Source organism: Scyliorhinus canicula, chromosome 2 (assembly GCF_902713615.1).
Source record: "Scyliorhinus canicula chromosome 2, sScyCan1.1, whole genome shotgun sequence".
Taxonomy (NCBI): Eukaryota; Metazoa; Chordata; class Chondrichthyes; order Carcharhiniformes; family Scyliorhinidae; genus Scyliorhinus; species Scyliorhinus canicula.
In genome coordinates, this window is record NC_052147.1 from 218136191 (window position 1) to 218160155 (window position 23965).

The following is a 23965-nucleotide window of genomic DNA, read 5'->3' on the forward strand; positions in this document are numbered from 1 at the left end:
TGTTGGAGTCTATTTGCAGCCAACAAAAGGATAACTTTGTTTGGCCCAAAAATAGTTGTTAAGAGCCTGTGGTACATCAGGAATGTGAAGTGACGCCCATACAGGTATTGGTGACATTTCTGTACACCAAATATAATACTCAGTGCCTCCTTCTCCAACTGAGCATAATTAGATTCTGCACTTGTTAATGTGCGAGGTGCAAAAGTTATTGGCCTTTTTTCCCCTGAAGGTGGTATATGTGACACAATCGCACCAACTCAGTGTGGCAAAGCATCACAGGCAAACTGTAATGGTAACTTTGGGTTTAAATGTTTTAACACTTCTGACTTCTTCAGTGCTTCTTTTGCTGATTGATATGCTCTTTGGCATTTAAATGTCCATTGCCAAGCCTGTTTTGGCCACAACAAGGTATGTAACGGTTTCAATAGAGTTGCCAGATTCTGGACAAAGTTTCCATAGTAGTTGATTAAGTTGAGTGACATTCGTTGGTCAAGGAACCTACATAATAGCTTCCATTATTTTAGGTGCTTTGTGTGGACCCTTATAGTCAATTACATGTCCTAGATATTGTATGGATGTCTGAAAAATATAGCATTTATCTTTTTTAGAAATAAATTCAGAATATCCAATTATTTTTTTCCAATTAATGGGCAATTTAGCATGGCCAATCCACTTATCCTGCACATCTTTGGGCTGTGGGGGTGAAACCTATGCAGACACGGGGAGAATGTGCAAACTCCACATGGACAGTGAGCAGTGACCCAGGGCTGGGATCAAACCTGGGTCGTCAGCGGCATAGGCAGCAGCGCTAACCACTGCACCACTCTGCCGCCCAATATCACATTTATCTTTCCTACCATGAAACCCATGCACCCGAAGGCGTTTCAGCGTGGTTTCTAAGTACCCTAAGTGTTCCTGTTCATTGGTGCTGGTAATTAATATATCATCTAGATAACACTGTGCACCCTGTAAGACACTAAGAATCTGGTCCATTGTCTGTTGAAATAAAGCCGTGCTGACATTATTCCAAAAGGCATTTTCTTGTAGTGGAATAGGCCTTTGTGAGGGATGATGGCGAGCAGGTGTTGAGATTCAGTTGCCACATTCATTTGCAGGTAGGTCTACAATAGGTCAATCTTGCTGAACTTCTTTCCTCCTGCTAGGCCTGCAAACAAATCTTTAATCAATAGTAGTGGGTATTGATCCACACATAGAACTGGATTGATTGTGTCTTAAAATCTTCATGGATGCAAATTGTACCATCCTGCTTCATGACAGGTACAATACGAGTTTCCCAGTCACTAGTATTGACAGGTTCGAAGACTCCTGTTTCCACAAGTCTCAGTAGTTCAGATTCGACTTTTGGATGTATAGCATAGGGTACTGCTCTAGCCTTGAGATATTTTGGCTGGTTATTTTCCTTAATCTTCAAGGATACTTGTATCCCTTTAATGGACCCCAGTGTGTCTGCAACAACACTGCTCTATTTTTCCAGTTTGGTCTGCAAGCCCAACTTGGAATGAACTAAGCTATTCACAGTGCTCCAATTCAATTTGAGTTTAATCCTTTCCAGCTAAGAGCAGCCAAAGAGAGCTGAAAAACTTCTTCGGATCACATGGAGTGGTAGCTCTACAGTTTTCCCACTCTGCTTAACCTTGACTGTGATGTAACCTCTGAGAGGCACTATTTCCTCAGTTCGGTCTTCAAGATTGCATCTGCTGGCTTCATAGGCAGGTGATGAAGTTTCAGTTTGTAGATGGTCTCAGGAATTAGGGAGACGTCAGACACCATATGAACCTCCACTTTGATAGGTTGCCCGTTAAGTTTTGCGACTACCCAAAGATGATGTGAACCATCCTGGACTGAGAGTACATTCAGCTTCAGTTCTTCCTCAGAATGAAGTGCTGCAACTTCACTGTGGTTGTAGTTCTTTTCTTCCCCATTGTTTTCTCAGTTGAATTTGTTTTATTTCTTCCCTTAAATGAATTCTGCATCTTCCTTTTAGCATTCTTCCCTGAGAAGTTATTTACTCCAGCAAGCTCTTACTATGTGGCCAGTTCTGCCACAACTTTTACATTGGCTGTCCTTGTCCTGCAATTAGTCTGTGAATGGCCCATTTCTGCACATTGATGACACTCCTGTTGCTGGGTAGACTCTTTGCTGGCAGCCAGTTTATGGATCCTTGAGCCTCCTTAACCGTAAGCTCCACTGCATCAGCAATATCTAATGCTGTCTTCAGACTTAGATTTCATTCCATTAATAATCTTCTCTGAATTGCCTCATTTTCAAACCATACATCAAACAATATCTAATTGTATTGTCTGACAAGTCACCAAATTCGCAAAACTCTGCAAGTTCCTTGAGGGTTGCAACAAACTGCTCAATATTTTCCCCTTCTAACTGATTCCTTCAATGAAATCAAAACCTTTCCGCAACAATTAACAGCTTTGGTGCATAATCATCTTCTAATACTTTAACCAATTCTTGATGCGGCTTATCCCCAGGGCTCTTGGGCTTAACCAAGCTTTATAATAAATTTAAAATTTTGCTTCCAGTTATACTTGGGAATGCAGGGTCCTTAATATCTTCTGAAATCTTACCGGCTATAATATAGTCATGGAATCTTTCTGGATATGGCTTCCAGTTCTCTGAGTCTACATCAAATGAGCCTGTTGTGCCAAAATTTCCGAAATTTAATTGGCTAGAATATAATAATGGTATCGGAATGCTCTCCCAACTTACCTTAAATTAATGGTCTAGTTAAATAAAGTTGAATTACCAATCTGTAACAGCTTTAACTTGCTTTGCAAGCTGTGAAAACCTTTTGTTCTCTGCCCCGTTGTACCTCTGCGACTTACTGTACTGCACTTCATGAGCTCTGCAGCCTGAACTCCTCTGAGTGCAGGTTTAAAACTGGTACAGGCCTTTCCTTTGAATTTTTATCCCAAAACCCATACCAGTTCCAATGCGAGGGGCGATTTTTGGCCTTCTGTTAATCTGCTTGCTCGATTGATCTGTTGAAGCTGCTCAACTCTTCTACATTGACATCTACTTTGACGGTCAAGGTTTGGCTTTTCTCTTTCTTCTGGAAATAATTTTTTTCCTGATCCGAACCTTTATACTAACAGGACAAACAAAATAAATTACAGAGGCATGTTGGTTCAAAGCGACACTAACAGAACTTTATTAAATACGTCTTCACTGTACAAAGACTGTACTAAACTAGGGCAAAAAGCCTGCAAGGCAGCTGATGAGGTTGCACATGTCACGTGACTCGGTTCTTAAAGAAACATTGTACAGAACTACAATAACCCACAAACATAACGTCAGCTACACAACTACAATAACCCACAAACATAACATCAGCTATCTCACCAGCAACTTCTTTTAAGACCATAGGATGAAGTCCATGAGAACCCGAGCACTTGTCAGCCCACAGCTCCAACAATTTACTCAATACCACTTCTCTGATGATTGTAATTTTTACTGAGCTCCTCCTTCCTTTCCATTTTCTGCGTTATGCTGCTGCTGGGATGCTACTCTATAGCAGTGTTTTTCAAACTTTTGTTTCCTGGGATCCAGTTTTGCCAACTGGCCATCCTTTGACACTCATGACGGCCAACCTTCGCTACCCACGCCGGCCGACCTTTGCGACACAGGACACATTTTAATATGACAGGTGAGCCTGCTTGACTCTCACAATCTCACTCCAATCAGGTTCACAGGAGGAGAGGGCAATGCACAAATCAGGTGCACAGTTCAGCCGGTTCTTTTGTCTCGTCTTCATCTTTGTAAGAACAAAAAAAATCCAACTTTACACATTTAGGTAATCATGAAGGGTAACAGCAACAAAATGCTTGTTTTACTCAGAACTGTATTCTCCTCAGAGATGCTACTCCAGAATGCTGACAACTGTGTGGACATGTGGTGTGTTTTTAATGTGCGCAGGAGTTCAGTCTCCTCATTTGGAGCCAGCTGTAAATTGATAACTGACTCTGGGGTCTCAAACTCAAAAGGATATTTCACCCACCTCTTCTCTTTCGAAATCTGAAATGTTTCCACTGGAAAGTAGCAACAAAAATTGTTGATCAGCACAGCCAGATGCGACTGAATAAGGTTTACCAGCCTACTGAAAGTTCTCTGACTAATACACTGTTTTCTTTGATGTCGTAGCAATGTGGGGAATATGTAGTAGTTTCAGCTTTATGCTCACACTTGCTAAACTTCCAATAAGTTTTAGAAAGCATCTATTTCTTCACAGTGCTGAAAGAAATCATTGTCCTTCCCTTACAATTTGAGGTTCAGTCCATTTAGAATTGAAAAGATGTCTGCAAGGTAAGACATAATTAGCATCCAATTTTCATCACCAAAAGAATCAGCCAGAGGAGACAATTTCTCAAGAAGGAAAGCGTGGATTTCATGCCTCAGTTCATAAGCTCTGTCAAGCATCCGACCCCTTGTAAGCCAACATACCGCTGTGTGGAACAATAAATGTGCGTGCTCTGCCCCTATGTCGGAACAAAGAGGCTTGAAAAAGCTAGTATCGAGACGATACAATGAGATATTGTTTGATGTGTGGTTTGAAAATGAGGCAATTCAGAGAAGATTATTAGTATTGAGTGCGCTGTGTTTAATTAAATTTACAACTTTCACAATTCAGTTCAATGCCCCTTCAAGAACTGATGGAATTGCTTTCAATGCCAGTGCCCCTCGGTGAATAAAACAATGATTCCAAACAATGTCTTGACCAGCTGCCTCCTTAATCCTTATTAGAATTTTGCTGTTTATGCCAGACTTGTTGGCTGTCCCATCGCTTGTGATTCCACTGAAATTAACTCAGTCAAGCCGCACTTTCCAACCATGTAACTATTTAACGCGTCAAATATCTATGCACCAGTAGTGCTGGTTGGTAATGTCAGGCAGCACAGCAAATCCTCAAAAATTCATTGTGCCAAACTTACTTAATGTAAACTTGCAAGGTTGCACAATCTGAAACATCTATACTTGCATCAAGTTGTATTGAGACCTCCTTTGCTGACTTTAAATGAGATATAAGCTGGACTTCTAAATTCTCAGCAATATCACAAATTCAGCGAGCCACTGTGTTATCACTAAGTGGGATGCATTTCAGTTTTTCAGCTGACTTCTCATCTGGGACCATGCAAGCCATATCTAATGCTGCAGGGAGAATTCATCTCTCTGCTATAGTGTAGGGGCATTTTATCTTTAGTTTACAGTGAGCAACCATGTCAGAGGCTAATTTTGCTTTGCCATTCAATGTTACATTTCGGCTACGAATTTCAGCTGATGATTTAAGTTCTTGCATTTTTTGGAAGAAATCAAGAGGTTTGACCTCAAACTCGCCATGCTTAGTCGTCAAATGCCTTTGAAGTTTTGCGGGTTTTAAACCCTCATTCGCCAGTACTTCTCTGCATATAACACACATGGGCTTTGCAATCTGAGTTGCATTGGCACAATTAACAAAACCATGGGTGCGATTCACCCAGCCCCAAGCCGGGCCTGAGAATCACCGCAAACTCGCCACGCCGCCCCAACACCGGCGCGTGATTCTCCGAGGTGCAGAGAATTGCCACCATTTGCGTTGGCGCATTTGGCGTGGCGCCGGTCGCGGGCCGCTGTCTGTGGCCAGGCCGCCGATTCTCCGGCCCAGATGGGCGGAGCAGCCACGTGGAAACGGCATTGTCCCGCCGCCTCCGTTCACCCCTTGTCACTGCCAGTGGGAACTCTGTGCGAAGGGTCGGGGGGACGGCCTGTGGGGGGGTGGTGGGAGGGGGGCTCCGTCCGCGGGGGGGGGGCCTCCGATGGGGTCTGGCCTGGAATCAGGGCCCGACGATTGGCGGGCTGGTCTCTCCCCCCGGGCCTACTTTGTTGCGTGGCCGGACCCTGAACCCCCATGCCATGTTGCGTTGGGGCCAGCGTGCTGAAGAAGTCCCCCGTGCATGCGCGGGTTGGCGCGGCTCCCATTTGGAGCCAGGAAGGGAGGCTGGAGCGGCATGAACTGCCCCAGCATCGTGTTGTCCCCCTGTGGGAGCCAGAATTGGTTGTCCCCGCACCTGTTTTGTGCCGTTGTGAAACGCGGCTCCGTTCACTACGGCGCGAACATTTAGTCTCCATTTCGGAGAATCGTGCTCCATATCTCAAGAAATCATCTTTATGCTGCTTTGTACCTGATTTAAGATTTTCTTTCTAGGGAATGTAGGCTGTTTACTCTGCAACTCTTTACAGATCTAACACTCGCTCTGCTCCGCCCTGCTGTGCTCTCTCCTGAGCAGATCTCTCCAGCAGATTCTGAGATCCTGGCCAGTAGATACACTGCCTATTTGTGTCCCTGGCCGTCTCTTACTTGTAACAAAACAATCCACCTTCACAGTCCTCTTGCCATGCTTACTAGCAGCAAAGAATAGAAGCTCTCCTCTGTGATTTTGCGGCAAAAGCACGTATGTACAGAGCGCTTTTCCTGTATGTATGTGCAGGGTACATGACTGATTTAATTTGATTTATTATTGTCACATATATTAGTATACAGTGGAAAGTATGGTTTCTTGCATGCTGTACAAACAATGCATACTGTACATAGGGAAGGAAGGAGAGACTGCAAAATATAATGTTACAGTTATAGGAAGGTGTAGAGAAAAGTACAACTTAATACGGGGTAGGTCCATTCAAAAGTCTGATGGCAGTAGGGAAGAAGCTGTTCTTGAGTCAGTTGGTACGTGACCTCAAACTTTGGTATCTTTTTCCTGACGGAAGAAGGTGGAAGAGAGTATGCCCACGGTGCGTGGGGTCCTTAATTATGCTAGCTGCCTTTCTGAGGCAGCAGGAATTGTAGACAGAGTCAATGGATGGGAGGCTGGTTTGCTTGATGGATTGAGCTACATTCACAACCTTCTGTAGTTCCTGCGGTCTTGGGCAAAGCAGGATCCATACCAAGCTGTGATACAAGCAAAATGCTTTCTGTGGTGCAACTGTAGAAGTTGCTGAGAGTCGTAGGTGACATGCCAAATTTCCTTAGTCTTCTGAGAAAGCAGAGTCGTTCACTGACCTGCTAAGTAGATCTGCTCACTGCTACCATTTATGGCCAGAAGACTACATGCAGCCTCATTCCGTTCTCAATTTGAAAGCTGGTAGTGGCCATTGGGCACTTCTCCCAGGATCAAGACCACCTCGGGAATGCCGCGACTGATTATTCTGCGACTCTTCTGACACCTGCCCCTGACCCATCTGTGGGTCACGGCCTTCACTTTGAAAAACCCTGCTCCATAGTGAAATACTTGTTCAATTAGTCTGCCATCTCCTTATTTTCAATGATTAATTCTGCAGACTCACTTTCTACAGGACCAGTGCTCACTTGCTTCTTTTAAAAATATCTTCAGAAAATGCATCTTTATCTTATGTAGCAGCCTTTTGGGCGGCACCTTGTCGAATGCCTTCTGGAAATCCAGATAAACCACATCCACCCGTTCACCATTGTCCACCGCGCTCAAAATATCCTCAAAGAATTTTACTAAATTAGTCATTCATGTCCTGCCTTTCATGAACCCATGCTGCATCTGCCCAATGGTGCCCATGGCGCCTGTTCAGGTACACAGAGGGAGAATTCAGAATGTCCAATTCACCTAAAAAGCTCATCTTTTGGGACTTGTGGGAAGAAACCGGAGCACCCGGAGGAAACCCACGCAGACACGGGACTACAGACTCCTTACAGGCAGTGACTCAAGTCGGAAATCGAACCCAGGTCCCTGGTGCTGTGACGCAACCGTGATAACCACTGTGCTACCATGTCTCCTATGAACTTAGGTCAGCCCTCTCTATTGTTTAATACCATCATTAACTAACAGAGCCAACCCCCACCTTTTCCTCACTTCCTGACTTTCCTAAATGTCTTGCAACCTATTATTATTCAGGTCCCAATCCAAGTCCTTTTGTAGCTATGTCTCTGTAATAGCTATCAAATTGTACTTACTTATTTGTGCGACCTCAGTTCATCTACTTTTTCTGAATGCTTTGTGCATTCAGATCGAACCTTTAGTTTTATCTGTTTTATTATTTTTATAACCTCTAGTCTCATCTGTTGTTTTACTGTTAGATTTGTATTCTCTATTCCTTCCTGTCACAGTCTGTTTTTCATTTGCCTTTCTCTTTCGCCTTATCTCTACTCTTTGATTAACTACATCTTCCCAAATTTAATCCCTCAACTCCACTACTTAGTTCAAAACCCTCTCTACTTCCCTAGTTATGCGGCTTATGAGAACACCGGTTCAGGTGTAGACCGCCCCAATGGTCCAAATCCCACTTTCCCCAGTACTGATGCCAGTGCTCCACCAACCAGAACCCACCTCTCCCACACCAATCCGCGCATTCATCTCTCAAATTGGATTTGTCTTCTGACATTTTGTACATGGTTCAGGTAATAATTCAGAGATCAAGACCTTTGAGGTTCTGCCTTTTAATTTGGTGCCAAGCTCCACATACCGACTATGCAGAAACTCCTTCTTTGTCCTGCCGATGTCATTGGTACCTACAAGGACCATGTCAACTGGGCCTCCCCTCTCCCACTGCAATCCCCTCCCTCATGCACTGTGGTCTCTGCAAGTTGACTTCCAGTTCAATAACTCAGAGCTGAAGTTCCTGCAGCCACAATCACTTACTGAGATGTGTTTGTCATGGATCACACTGATATCCAGAAGCTCCCTCATCTTGCAATCGCTGCCTATCATCTACATTGCCATCTCCAATATGTGCTAATAAATCAATAACTAATTAATTTATTTATAATTAATAAAGCCTACATCTCCCAATAGGTTTTGGCACTGCCAGTAAACGTTATAGTACTGATAAAACAATACAGTACAACACTGATAAAACAACACTGATAAAACTTACAGTTTCTGATAATACCAGTTATTGATTTACCTGCTCCTTCTGCTGCACCAACATGGAAATCAAATACTGGAGGCTGAAAAAGAGTAGACGAAAAATAGTATGTCTGAGAATGAGCAAGTTTTTTTGGGTAGAAGACAGTTGTGTGAGGTGCAAGGGCAGCCCTGCAAATCATGTCCACATGTTTTGGGTATGCCCGGAGCTTAGAGAGTTCTGGTAAGGGTTCGCGAGGGCAATGTCCAAGGTGCTTAACACACGGGTGGTGCCGAGTCCAGAGATAGCGATCTACGGAGTGTCAGAAGACCTGGGAGTTCAGGGGGCAAAAGAGGCCGACGACTTGGCCTTTGCCTCCCTAGTAGCCCAGAGACAGATTTTATTAATGTGGAGGGACTCAAAGTCCCCGAGTGTAGAGACTTGGATTAATGACATGGCTGGGTTTCTCAGCCTAAAGTTTGCCTTAAGAGGGTCTACGCTAGGGTTCTCTCGGAGGTGGTAGCCGTTCGTCGACTTTCTCGGGGAAAATTAGAATGTCAGCAGCAGCAGCAATCCGTAGGGGGAGGAGGGGGTGGGGGGGGGGGGGGTGAGTGCTTCATTGGGATGGTGTGGGAAGACTGGGTCGTGTGGGGTAATGTCTATTTAATTGTTATTGTATATTCTCTTTTTACACTATGTTAATGTTCACTCTAGTTTGTTTTGTTATTATTGTTACTACTGTTTTATTATGAAAACTTCTGCAAAACCTGAATAAAAATACTTTAAAATAAAGAAAAATAGACATAGAATATTACAGCGCAGTACAGGCCCTTTGGCCCTCGATGTTGCGCCGACCGTGAAACCCCTCTTAAGCCCATCTACACTATTCCCTTATCGTCCATATAAATAGTACCTCCTACCAGGCCTTCACCAAATGACTCACTCATTGTACGTTACAACTTGCAGTAAACCTTAACTAAAGTACCTATTTCCCACTATGCACCAAATTCTCATTTTGAAACAAATTCCCAACTGATCTTGGTATCTACCTAACTCAGGCCCTCTCACTGAGCAACAGGCTCCTCTCACTGACCGCGCACCTCTTACTCAACATCCAATATCCTCAGTATGGAGGCATTGGTTATGGTTAATGAGCTATGTTGGGTGGCCACAACGTGTATCTGCCTGACACAAGACTTCCAAAACATGCTCTCTACCCAAGCTTCATCATGGCAAGCTCTTACCAGGAGGGAAGAGGACATGCTTCAGGGATGTCCTCAAAGCTTCCTTGAAAAATGCAACATCCCCACCGATTTGTTGGAATCTCTTGCTCGAGGCAACCCAAACTGGAAAAGAAGCATCTGTGAAGCTGCCAAACATTTTGAACATCTCAGACAGGCCCAGGTTGAGAACAAGCGCAAACAGTGGAAGGAGCGTACCAGGTTCCGAACATGCCACCCACCCACCTCATTAAAAACTGCTTGCACCATCTGTGGCAGAGTTGTGGATCCAGTGTTGCACTTTTTAGTCACCACAGAACGCACAATCCAGAGTAGGCCCCAAGAGACTGCCTAAGAAAAGAAGTACCAACGATGATCCTGGTCTGAACCGGGATCTTGCCCTGTTGATGATTTTGAACCAGTTTGGCTCATTGATAAAATATAAAGGAAAACATCCAGAGATTTATTCCTCCATTAGGCTTAAAGTAAAAGTGTGGATTTTCCAGTTGAACAAGCAACAGGAGGCATATACCAATACCATTATAAGATGCATGATTTTAACTGACTGAAGACTCTTCGTGATATGGCGGGCACCAGGATGGAAAGAGATAGGGGGCTGGAGGGCTCTAGGTTTCTTACGTTAGGTTTTAGTAAGAAGTCTTACAACTCCAGGTTGAAGTCCAACAGATTTGTTTTGAATCACTATCTTTCGGAGCGCAGCTCCTTCCTCAGGTGAATCCATTCACCTGACGAAAGAGCTGCGCTCTGAAAGCGAGTGATTCTAAACAAACCTGTTGGACTTTAACCTGTTGTAAGACTATGTACAGTGCCCCTCCCCAGTCCAACGCATCTCCACATCATGGTTTGGTTTTAGGTTAGCTATCTTGGCCCCAATGCCATTTTTGGCAGAGCACCCAATATTAAGACAGGAGAAACTGTAATTGCATAGATCTTTCAGTAATTTGATTTGGAGGGTCTTACATATGGCAATGGGTTTCCATGTGTGGCAGGGCTATACTGAAGAACCAAAACCCAACATTCTGATGATTGCACCCCTTAATGACAAGACATGCAGTGTAATTAGGGGCATTAGCTTTCATAAAGGGATCAATGCAACGATTGTGCTGTGACCGGCAGCAACCCCTTTTCTGCCTCGAAGCGAGAAATAAGATGCAATTAAAGAAAACTCCTTCCCTGGCTCTGGTTGGTGCAGTCAGTGCGAAAGGCCGCCTCTATTGAGTGCGGCGCCGCAGTCCTGTTGGGCTATCCGAGCTGTCAATCTCTCAGTCGGGCTGTGATCACATAAACTGCTGGAAGCAAAGCCCAGCCCAGCCGAGCCTGTGTTTATTGGGGTGGAGATCGGACAATGTTCAGGAAATGCTGAAGGATAGCGACAGTGGGAATTGGTGAGTGCGCTGAATTGTTAACGAATGACAGTTAAGGCGGGGGCAGGGAGGTGTCAGTAAATCCCCAGTCTCACATCCTGCTTCCCAGAGCGGTGTTGGGTATCTTTGCACAGGTAAGGCCGGTGAAGTGCAGGGATGTTATCAGCACACCGAGTGTGCAACATGCTCCTTGTGCAATGCTGCCCATCTGGGACCCGCAGTTATTTGGGATTTTTCTTCATTTCTGCGTTAATCCAGAAGTTAGATAAAGGCCGCCCTCCGATTGTTGTTTTCCGACTTCTGCTCCCACCCCCCGCCCTTCCGCTGTTGGACGGAGTGTAAATCCCGCCTGTTTCCCGCTGCCCCTGACAGGGGCCCTGGTGCCCCGAGCTTTGAATGGCTGAAAGCGGTGTCAGTCTGGGCTGACAACACCATCTCCTCCCAGAAACCGAGCAAGTGGTTTGCAGCTTCTGAACGAGTCCCAGCGAAGTGTGGACCCCGGGTCAAGTATTATTTGGGGGGGGGGGGGGGGGGAGCGTGCGTTTGTTAATTCGCTGTGACAGATTCATCCCGGCTCTTTTTGCCTCCTGTGCTATTTCCGACTTGCAAATCCTCCCCCCTCTTCTTTTGTCCCCCAAAAATTCTCCATGGTTTCACCCCTCTCTGTAATCTCACCCAGTCCCACAGCTCTCTTCAGGTACCTGTGTTTATCTCATTCTGACCACTTCAGCATCCCTGATTTTACCAGCTCCATCATTAGTGGCAGCACTTGCAATTGCTTAGGCCTTACTCAGGAATTCCTTCCCTAAATCTCTGCCTCTTGACCTAACTGCCCGCCTTGCAACTGCTCCTTGAAGACTGCCTGTTTGGCCAAGCTTTGGTTGTCTAATATATTATCTGCCTATGTGGCTCAGTGTCATGTTTAATAATGCTGCTGTGAAGCACATTGGGAAGTTGCATTACATTAACAGTGCTTTATAAACATAAGTTGTTACTGGTGTATGTGGGTGAATTTGCCAAGGTTTCCTCCACGTTTGCACCAAAAAAGATGCGCACAACCTGGATGTAAACAAATTAAGTGGCTTAAAATATTGAGGAAACTTTAGAGTAAATGAATTATATACATTTTTCATTCTTCCATAGGATCTGGGTATCATTGGCTGGGCTAGTGTTTGTTGCCCATGCCTGGTTAACTTTAAGGAGGTGGTGGTGAGCCACCTTTAATTGCTGCTGCCCTTGTGTTGGGCATGGAGTATCTGGCTCCAATGCCCTCATGGTCTGCTACAGGGTATCCCATTGAGCTGACAGCCTCTGTAGGCAGCAGAGCGCTGATCCACTTGAAAGCCAGTGAAGCTGCAAAATCTTTCCCTAAATGGGGCTTTAATCAGCAAGCAATCGGTGCTATTCCCATCCCTCCTCTTATGGGGTACCATCCTAAGCTGGCTCCCAATACTCCACATTTACCTGGAAAACCTGTCTCCAAGCCCGTCATCATGGGGCTTGGAAAATTCCGCTTAACGTTTCAGATCAATAACCTTCCATCACCCTGAAATGTTAACTCTTGTCTCTGACTCTGCACAGATGTTGCCAGTCAGCCGAGCATTTCCAGCAGTTTCTGTTTTTTTTTTTTAGTTTTAGTATAGTTAGGGCATCATGAGCAACCCAGGCTTGGAGGGCCGAAGAGTCCTCAGGGGGACTCTGACGAGGACTGTTCCTGTGCTGTAATTTTCTTTGTTCTTATTTACTTTGACAGTTGAGAAGGTGGTGGTGAGCTGCCCTCTTGAACCACTGCAGTCCATGTAGTGTAGGTACACAGAGCTGTTGGGATGGGAGTTTCAGGATGTTGATCCAGTGACCGTGAAGGAACAGTGATAGTGGGCAGGATTCTCCGCGAACCAGCGGGGTGGGCCACTCCACCGAGGAATGGCATGAATCACTCCGGCATCGGGCTGCCCCGAATGTGCGGAATCCTCCGCAACTTCAGGGGCTAGGCCGGTACCGGAGTGTTTGGCGCCAGGCCAGCTGGCATGGAAGGGCTTGATGCCACTCCAACCGGCGCGGAAGGGCTTTTGCCGGCCGGCACGAGTTGTCGCATGCGCGGGAGTGCCAGCGTGTGCTGGCGTCATCCCAGCGCATGTGCATGGGGGTTCGTCTCCGCACTGGCCATGACGGAGGTTGATAGCGGCTGGCATGGAGGGAAAGAGTGCCCCACGGCACAGGCCCGCCCGCGGATCGGTGGGTACCAATCACGGACCAGGCCACCGTGGGGGCATCCCCTGGGGCCAGATCCCTCCCCATGCCCCCCTGAGGACTCTTAAGGCTGCTCCTGGAGGCAGATGCCGCCGGTAAGGACCTGTTGTGATTTACGTCGGCGGGACCCGTTGAAAACGGGCGGCCACTCAGACACCACGATCACTGACAGGGTATAGTTTAGGTAGATAGTTTTTTTGAAGAATAAAGGGATTAAGGGTGATGGTGTTCGGGTCGGAAAGGGGAGCTGAGTCCACAAAAGATCAGCCATGATCTAATTGAATGGCGGAGCAGGCTCGAGGGGCCAGATGGCCTACTCCTGTTCCTAGTTCTTATGTTCTTATACCCAGCATAGGTGGCAACACCGTGGTATAAATCAGGAGGAAGTCCTCAACATTGACTCTGGACCCCATGAGGTTTTATGGCATCAGGTCAAACATGGGCAAGGAAACCTGCTGACTACATTACTTTGAGGAAGCACTGAGGATGGCAAAGGCACAAAATGTACTCTGGATGGAGACTTCAATGTCCATCACCATGAGTGGCTCAGTAACACCACTTCTGAATGAGTCCGAAAGGATATAGCTGATAGACTAGGGGCTGGATTGCCCGGTTCAGGGACTATGTCTCCACGCCGTCGTGAAAACTGGCATCAGGAGGCCACAGATTCACTGCCTTGTAGGGTGCGAGCAGGCAGCTGTCGTGGAGCTAGCAGCTGATACGGCCCCCCACAGTTCGGGATCAGAGGCTGCGTATGGTGGCAGCCTCCAGCAGCCATGCTCCATGGCGGACTTGGACTGCGAACCTGGACCGCGGAAATAGTGCCCCCAATCTGCTACGTGCCTGACCTGGACCGCCCGCTCAAAAATACCCCAGTCCTGAATGAGGCCCCTATGCCCTCCAGCTCGTCCCCTGACTGGCGGCTGTCGGGAATTTGGCCTGTCGGGGGCGTGGGTGGGGAATACCGGGGCAGGCATCTGGCACCGGCCTCAGGTGGTGGATACTCAGTGGGGAGTACGCTGCTTTTTATGGGCGGAGAATCGCCAAACCGGCACCTGTCCCGTTTTCATGTGGGAACTGGATTCTCCGTCCCATCACCCAACGTGATTTCGCCGTCGGGATGCGGAGAATCCAGCCCTAGGTCTTTGGCAGGTGGTGAGGAAAGCAACAAGAAGGAAAAAAAGCGTACCCGCACAGCTCTTGTTGAGACCAAGTCCTGTCTTCCAGCACACTCTTGTGCCTTGTAGATGGTAGACAGGCTTGGTGGAGCCAGAAGGTGAGCTATTCTCCACAAAAGTCTGAGCCTCTGATCTCTTTTATTCATATGGCTGGTCCAGGTCAGTTTCTGGTCAATGGTAAACCCAAAATGTTGATTGTGAGGGATTCAACAATGCTGATGTCGTTGAATGGCAAGGGGAGTTGATTACGTTCAGGCTTGTTGAGATGGCTGTTACTTAGCAGTTATGTGGTGCAAATGTTACTTGCCACTTCTGAGCTAAAGCCTGAAAGCTGCTCAGGCCTTACTGCATTTGGGCATAGACTGCTTCAGTATCCTAGGAGTCGTGAATGGTGCTGAACATTGTGCGTTCATCAGTAAAGATCCCCTCTTCTGACTCGGATGGAGGGTTGGTCGAATGAAGCAGTTGAAGACTGAACCATCATCATCTTCCTTTCTGCTAGGTATGATTCTAATAAATGGAGGGTTTTTCTATCTCTAGTTTTGCTTGGGCTCCTTGATGTTACACTAGGTCAACTGCTGCTTTGACATTCAGGGCTGTCTTTCTTTCCGCCCCTCTGGAGTTCAGCTCTTTGTCCATGTTTGAACCAAGGCTGTAATGAGGTCAGGAGCTGAATGACCCTGGTGGAACCCAAACTGAGCGTTCGAGCAGGTTATTGTTGTGTAGGTGTCACTTGATAGCACTGTCGATAACACCTTCCATCACTCTGCTGACGGCTGAAAGCAGACTGATTGGGGGGGTTAATTGACTCAGTCAATTGCTCCTGTATTTTTTGGACAGGGTAGATCCGAGTAATTTTCCAGTTGCTGGGTAGATGCCAGTGTTGTAGCTGTACTGGAAAGCTTGGCTAGGGGTGCAGATCATCAGTCCTACCACTGGAATATTAGGTCTGATTCCTTTGCAGTAGGCAGTACATTCAGCCATGGCTGAAGGTGATTACTGTACAGTTAAGTCTTTTCAATATTTTACAGACAAACATACTAATTAGGAGCAGGAATAGCCCACTTGGCCCCTCGAGCCTACTCCGCCATTCAATAAGATCATGGCTGATTTGATTATGATCTCTACCCCTGATGACCTTTCACCTCCTTTCATCAAAAGTCTACCTCGCTCTGTGTTTAAAAATATTTAGACTGCTTCCGCTGTTTGAGGAAGAGAGACACTCGTGATCCTCAGAAAAAAAATCTTCTAATCTCTGTCTTAAATGAGCATCTCCTTATTTTTAAGCAGTGAGCACATTCTAGATTTCCCCCACAATAGGAAACATCCTCTCCACATCCACTCTGCCAATGTCCTTCAGGATCTTGTGTTTCAATCAAGTCACCTCTTACTTTTCTAACATCCAGTGGTTACAAGCTTAGCCTGTCTAACCTTTCCTTATAAGACAACCTGCCCATTCCAGGCATTTGCTTAGTAAACCTTCTCTGAATTGCTTCCAAGGCACTTAAATCTTTCCTTAAATAAGTTACTTAACTTACACAGTACTCCTGATGTGGTCTCACTAATACTGTGTACAACTGATGCTTATCCTCCCTGCTTTTGTAATCCATTCCCCTCTTTATATATGGTATTAGCTCTCCTAATTACTTCCAGTACCTGCATACTGGCCTTTTGTGATTCATGCACGCGGACACTCGGATCTCTCAAAAACTCTGCAGTCTCTCACCATTTAGATAATGTGCTTCTATGCCAAAATGGGCAAGTTCACATTTTCTCACATTATATTCCATCTGCCCATTCTTTTCCCACTCACTTATCTATGTCCTCTTCAAGCATCTGTCTGTTCGCTTCACAACTTATTTTTCTACCTATCTTTGTGTCATAGCAACCATACCTTTGGTTGTTTCTTCCATATCATTTATATAAATTGTAGAAAGTTGAGGCCCCAGCACTGATCCCTGAGGCACACCACTCGTTACATCCTGCTAATCAGAAAAATATCCCCAATGTTCTATCCATGCCAATAAGTTGCCTCCACCATGATCTCCTATCTTCAGCAATGACCTTTGGTGTGGCGCCTTTGACAATAAACTTTGATGTGGCACCTTATCAATTGTCTTCTGGACAGTTCGCCTTTATCCACTGCACATGTGACTCCTTTATAAAGATGATTTCCCTTTCACAAAACACTGCTCACTCTGCCTGATTGCTTTGAATTTTTCAAAGTGGTCTGCTATAACATCTTTAGTAATAGTTTCTAATGTCTTCCTTGCATCTATCCAGCAAACTCTCTTTGCTTTGCCGAATCTCAACCTATCTCACCCTTGACTCTCAAATAAGTATTCCCAGTTATGCTTGTTCTCATGGTTTTACCACATTGGAACCAGATTATCAGGATTCATTCTTTTGTTTTGCTTTTTTTTTTGCAAAATGTTGGGGTTTTCAATGAATTTATAAAGCATAAATGTATATGTCATGTTGAAACTTGAATTTTGACACATTTGGAAGAAATGTGCAGTGTAGATCAGTGCGTTCTTTCGGACTTCCTTGTTATTAGGATTTCTGATTGACATCCATGAGGTTGGAAGGACACTGGACATCAACAAGTTGAGTGTGACTGGTGTACAACTTTCACAATGCACTCACGGAGAATAGTCCAGGCTTAGATATGCAATGCACCTATGTTAGTTTAGAGTTTTTGGTGATATTCCATTACAATAAATGCTTATGCCAGCATGGTCATGCAGGATCTTGCTAATACTAGTCTGACTTATAAAAAAAAAACACCTTTTAGTAAATAGAAATTTCAGCAGAAGAAATAACTTGCACATATATGTACTTCAGATGTCTCCGAGTAGTTTCATTAATATGTAAGTGCATATGCTCGTCATTTGCCACATAAAGTCCCACAAAAGGCAAACGGGTGAAGTAACAACTCTGTTTTGGTGGTGTTCGTTGAATGAGAAATGTTGGAACTCACACACCAAACTCTGAATAGTAGCATGGCATATTTAATGTTGGGGAATCAATCTAACATCTCATCTGGAAAAACTGCACCTTCCACTGTATAATAACCTTTTGGTTATTGCAGTGACAAAGTACCAAGTTGACTATTTGCTGAACTCCTCAGGTGGAACATGAGCCCACAGCTGTTCCTATGTCTGGATGTGCGGGTCTTCAGACTTCTGTATTGGCATTTTCCAATTTGAACAGTTTAACATGTAAAGCACATAATATTTACAAGATATGATGCTTTTTTTACGTACAATTTTACACCCGCCCCTTCTGTCGGCCCTCCCCCGTTGGTAGTCGGGCTCCTTCCTGGCACCCCCTTTTTTGCCCTGGGTGTGCTGTATCGGTGTATTTCGCTCTTATGCAGTTCCTGTTGTTGTCTTTGTGGGTTGGGTGGGTGGGAGGGGCTCCCTGACCCCATCCCCCCCCCCCCCTCCTCCCTCATTTTCCCATGTCTCTCTCTGCTACTCACCTGGGTTCTGTCTTGTTATGCTCTTGACGTAGCATAAGCGGCTTCCTTGATGTGCACTCTGACAAAGGAAGGTTCAGACGTGGAGATAACTTCAACACGTTTATTGAACTATTTACAATTCTCCTACTCTGGTTCGCCACTACTGTTAATCCTTCTATAGCTACTCAGACTGACAAACCAGTCTGCTACAATCCACGTGGTGGGTGTGATATTGAATCAACCCTGTGTCTCCGCGCACTGAATGTCTCCACTGGAAAGAGGAAGATCATGTGTGCTGTGTCCTTTATATATGGGTTGGTGTAATGCCCCCCTGTGGTAGTGTCACCTCTGTGTGTATCGTGAATGCCCATTGGTCGTCCTCCTACTCCTCTGCATTGTGTGCTCTTGTCTACCCTCATCAGTTCCCCCACCCCCCTCTTCCTAATCCCTATTGACTTCAAACAGGCTGATGAATAACCCCCACACTTTGTGCAAGCTCTCGTCCGATCTTCGGATGGTGTACTTGATCTTCTCCAGGTGGAGAAATTCCGACAAGTCTGCCAGCCAGTCTGCAGCTATGGGTGGTGATGCTGATCGCCAGCCGAGCACGATTCTCCAGCGTGTGATTAAAGAAGCAAAAGCCACGGCATCGGCCCTCTTCCCATATGTAGTTCTGGCTGGTCCAACACCCTGTAGACTGCCACTCTTGGCATGGCTCCACCCTCACCCCTCCAACCTTGGACATCAACTCAAAAGAACGCTGTCCAGAACCCAACAAGTCTGGGTCAGGCTAAGAACATGCGAGCGTGGTAGGCCGAGCCTCCCTGGTACTGTTCACATTTATCCTCCACCTCTGGAAAGTACATGTTCATTCGGGTTCTAGTTAGGTGAGCTTTGTGCACCATTTAAACTGCATTAGGCTTAACCTCGCACAGGAGGAGGTGGAGTTGGCTCTACTTCGATCCAGAGTCTCCAGCCCACTTCTGTCCCGTGTTCGTCCTCCCATTTCTGCCTAGCTCTGTTCAATGGTGTCCTTGCTTTTTCCAGCAGTCATCCATAGAGGTTCCCCTTCTCCTTACTGTCCATGTTTAGTAGTTCCTCCAGTAAAGTGTCTCTCGGGACCCTAGGGTACCTCGTCATCTCCTTGTGGCGAAAGTTTTCGATTAGTAGGTGCCAGAGCTCCTGTCCTTTCGGTAGCTCCAGTTCTTCCATTAGTTCATCGAGGGCCAACGTCTGTCCCCCATGTAAAAGTCACGAGCATCTCCTGCTAGCATCCCCTGCCCTGTCTCTACTTTTGGCATCAAGCGTGGCTCGCAGGAATTTGTGGTTACCACAGATGGGGGCCATAGAGAACATCTCTGTTAAACCACAATGTTGCCTCATTTGGTTCCATGTCCTGAATGTGGCTACCCGCACTGGGTAGGATGTGTATTTTGCCAGGGGTGGGAGTGGGGGGAGGGGTGCGGATGGGAGTGCTGCCGTGGCAAGGGTTCAGAGGGTTGTTCCCTTGCAGGAGCACTCCTCCAGCCTCACCGATTCCATGTTCGGCTCTCGTATACATCCCCTCACTCCCTCGGCTGCGGCTGCCACTGGTAGTATTGTAGGTTCAGAAGGGCCATAGGAATTATGGTATTTAGTAACCAAGGTTGCTGCTGGTGCTAATCTGGTGGTAATTCTTGGACTCGTATAGGTAGGAGTCCCTCAAGTCCAACTATCTGAAAACATATCTGGCCAATTCGGTTATGTACTGCATTGCTATGGTGTGGCTCTCGACTACTTACCAGCTTTCCCGCCTTGTGTGCTGTTCTGACCTGTGCTACAGATGACCATTGACTCCACCTGATCTGAATTGTCCAACCTGAAATCTGGAAATATCCCAAATCCAGGAAGACCTTGGTCCCGAGGGTGCCAGATTTGAGGTACTGCACCTGCGTTGAGTAACTATTCATCTTGATGGCCGTTTTTGCCCACGCACTTTAACCAGTGTTTTAAAATTGGAACAATATTAGCTTAAATTCTGAGTAATAATCTTTATCAGTGTCATAAGTAGGCTTACATTAACACTGCAATGAAGCCACCGTGAAAATCCCCTAGTCGCCATGTTCCAGTGCCTGTTCGGGTACACCGAGGGAGAATTCAGAATGTCCAATTCACCTAACAGTCACGTCTTTCGGGACTTGTGGGAGGAAACCGGAGCACCCGGAGCAAACCCGCAGACACGGGGAGAACATGCAGACTCCACACAGACAGTGACCCAAGTCGGGAATTGAACCCGGGTCCCTGGCGCTGTGAAGCAACAGTGCTAACCACTGTGCTACTATGCCGTCCATACATTAGCAAATTAAATTATAGACCAGGTTAATTAACAGAGGTTAAATATTGTCAAACAACTAGAATGCAGTGCAACAAGTGTCAAGTAAGCCAAGCCAATTTGTAAGACTCACAAATAAAATTTTGAAATCCAGAAAGCTGAGTTGTAAGCCGGAGGCCTGGGAGTAAAATGTGGGCGGCCATGATTTGAGGTTAGAAATAGTTTGAGTAAAATGTAATTGCAGAAACAAATACATAGTTCATGAAAGGAATGGCATGGCACATGGTTACTGTATGATTGAGGAAAGAAGTAGAATTACGTTAAAGCAGAATTAGTTTTGTCTGTTTATTCAGTTGTAGCCTGTGAAACACTGACGGAAGACTGCCTCTTTGTATAAGTTTTTAAAAAACAATTTTTATTAGGATTTTAACAATTTATTCAAAATATACAAAGAAAAACAAGTATCAACACCCTCAATAAATCCGAATTGACCAAAAACAAACCCCCACCTCCCCAATAGAATCATGACCACCCCACTAACAGCTAACAGTGACCAGATCCTTAAAATGCAATAGAACCCCATAATATTTCATCTCACCGTGAAGTTAACCTTCTCGAGATGCAAGAACTCCATTAAATCACCCAGCCACGCTGTTGCACTGGGCGGTGCCACCTATCTCCAACTCAGCAGAATCTGTCGAGTCAGCAATGACGCAAAAGACAACGTGTCTGCCGTTACCCCCGTTCTCCATCCGTTCCGGCTGGCCTGACACCCCAAATATCGCTACTAATGGGCAGGCCTCCAAATCTACATTTAAAATTGCCAATATGGTGTTTAAAGAAAGGCTCCCAAGAACCCACCAACAGAGTTATTCTGTGGGCCCCCCCACATGAAGGAGTTGTTGGTGGAAATAAATTGTTGCAGGGTCTGTTTGGCTAGGTTCAAGTGGTTGCCATGCTGGGTCAGCTACAGCGGGTGAGGGAGGGTACAGTACGAGTATGGGGAGACGCCGAGTGGTCTACTAGCTGAGGCGACGGGTAGCGTCAAGGGAAATCCTGCAGGTTAGAGGGGAGGGGGGGGGGGGGGGGGGGGGGGGGGGGGGGAAATGTGGTGTCTAATCCGGAGAAGAGTAATGAGGTGCTCAAGGCCTTTTATGAGGGACGATATTGGGGCAGGAAGGCTGATATGGGTCAGTGTTTGGATGGGCTGGACTTCCAGGAGCTGGAGGAGGGGAACAGGCAGGCGCTGGAGGTGCCATTGGGGCTAAAGGAGGTGATGAAATGAAAAATGAATGAAAATGAAAATCGCTTATTGTCACGAGTAGGCTTCAATGAAGTTACTGTGAAAAGCCCCTAGTCGCCACATTCCCGCGCCTGTCCGGGGAGGCTGGTACGGGAATCGAACCGTGCTGCGGGCCTGCTTGGTCTGCTTTAAAAGCCAGCGATTTAGCCGAGTGAGCTAAACCAGCCCCTGAGCTAAACCAGCCCCAGGTGATGGAGTGTATTGAAATAATGCAGTCAGGGAAGGCGCCAGGGCCAGATGGCTTTCTGGCGGAATTTTATGAGCTGCTCGCTATGAAGTTGCCCCCCACCCCTCCCCGAACCTTTTGGATATATTTAGTGAAGAGGTGGAAAAGGAGAGTTGCTGGCTCTGTAGTTCATGCGTCAATTTCACTGATCCCCCCCCCCCCCCCCCCAAAATGGGAAGGATCCATTGGGGTGCGGGTTTTATAGGTCCATCTGCTGCTCAAGACTGACGTGAAAATCCTGGCGATGGTTGGAGGGGTATGTGCCGGAGGTGATTTCGGAGGTCCAAACGGACTTTGTGAAGGGGAGGCAGCTCTTTAGTAATATTAGGAGGTTGCTGACCCCGTCAGTGGGGCAAATACCAGAGGTGATAGTGTCCATAGACGTGGAGAAGGCCTGTGATCAGTTAGAGTGGAGGTTTCTGTCTGAGATTCTGGGAAGGTTTGGGTTTGGGATGAGGTTTGTGGCGTGAGTCTGGTTGTTGCATGCGAGCTCTCTGGCAATTTTGCGAATGAATGAGATCAATTCTTGTAGAAGATACTGAGGGATAGGATCTATTCACTTTTGGAAGAAAATAGACTTATCAGTGATAAGCAGCATGGTTTTGTGCAGGGAAGGTCATGTCTTACAAACCTAATAGAATTCTTTGAGGAAGTGACAAAGTTAATCGATGAGGGAAGGGCTGTAGATGTCATATACATGGACTTCAGTAAGGCGTTTGATAAAGTTTCTCATGGCAGGTTGATGGAAAAAGTGAAGTCGTATGGGGTTCAGGGTGTGCTAGCTAGATGGATAAAGAACTGGCTGGGCAACAGGAGACAGAGAGTAGTGGTGGAAGGGAGTGTCTCAAAATGGAGAAAGGTGACTAGTGGATCCGTGCTCGGACCACTGTTGTTTGTGATACACTTAAATGATCTGGACGAAGGTATAAGTGGTCTGATGAGCAAGTTTGCAGATGATACTAAGATTGGTGGAGTTGCAGATAGTGAGGAGGACTGTCAGAGAATACAGCAAAATATAGATAGATTGGAGAGTTGGGCAGAGAAATGGCAGATGGAGTTCAATCCAGGCAAATGCGAGGTGATGCATTTTGGAAGATCTAACTCAAGAGCAGACTATATGGTCAATGGAAGAGTCCTGGAGAAAATTGATGTACAGAGAGATCTGGGAGTTCAGGTCCATTGTACCCTGAAGGTGGCAACGCAGGTCGATAGAGTGGTCAAGAAGGCATACAGCATGCTTGCCTTCATCGGACGGGGTATTGAGTGCAAGAGTCGGCAGGTCATGTTACAGTTGTATACGACTTTGGTTAGGCCACATTTGGAATACTGCGTGCAGTTCTGGTCGCCACATTACCAGAAGGATGTGGATGCTTTGGAGAGGGTGCAGAGGAGGTTCACCAGGATGTTGCCTGGTATGGAGGGTGCTAGCTATGAAGAAAGGTTGAGTAGATTAGGATTGTTTTTGTTGGAAAGACGGAGGTTGAGGGGGACCTGATTGAGGTCTACAAAATTGAGAGGTATGGACAAGGTGGATAGCAACAAGCTTTTTCCAAGAGTGAGGGTGTCAATTACAAGGGGTCACGATTTCAAGGTGAGAGGGGGAAAGTTTAAGGGAGATGTGCGTGGAAAGTTTTTTACACAGAGGGTGGTGGGTGCCTGGAACGCTTTGCCAGTGGAGGTGGTAGAGGTGGGCACGATAGCATCATTTAAGATGCATCAGGACAAATATATGAACGTGCGGGGAACAGAGAGAAG

At 46.2% G+C, this 23965-nt stretch overlaps 1 protein-coding gene across 4 annotated transcripts in view; it reads left to right on the forward strand.

The window, feature by feature from the left end:
* gpd2 (glycerol-3-phosphate dehydrogenase 2 (mitochondrial)) overlaps nucleotides 1-23965 on the forward strand; it is a 225711-nt gene that overhangs the window by 25602 nt on the left and 176144 nt on the right. Inside the window, exon 1 of one of the 4 annotated variants that reach the window (XM_038789573.1) lies at nucleotides 11365-11500. The exons of 2 other annotated variants lie outside the window; for them this stretch is intronic. The gene's annotated coding sequence lies outside the window, so the exon portion shown is untranslated. Of the gene's footprint in view, nucleotides 1-11364; nucleotides 11501-11590; nucleotides 11614-23965 lie in introns of those variants that run through there. One more of the 4 variants, XM_038789574.1, reaches the window with a different exon arrangement.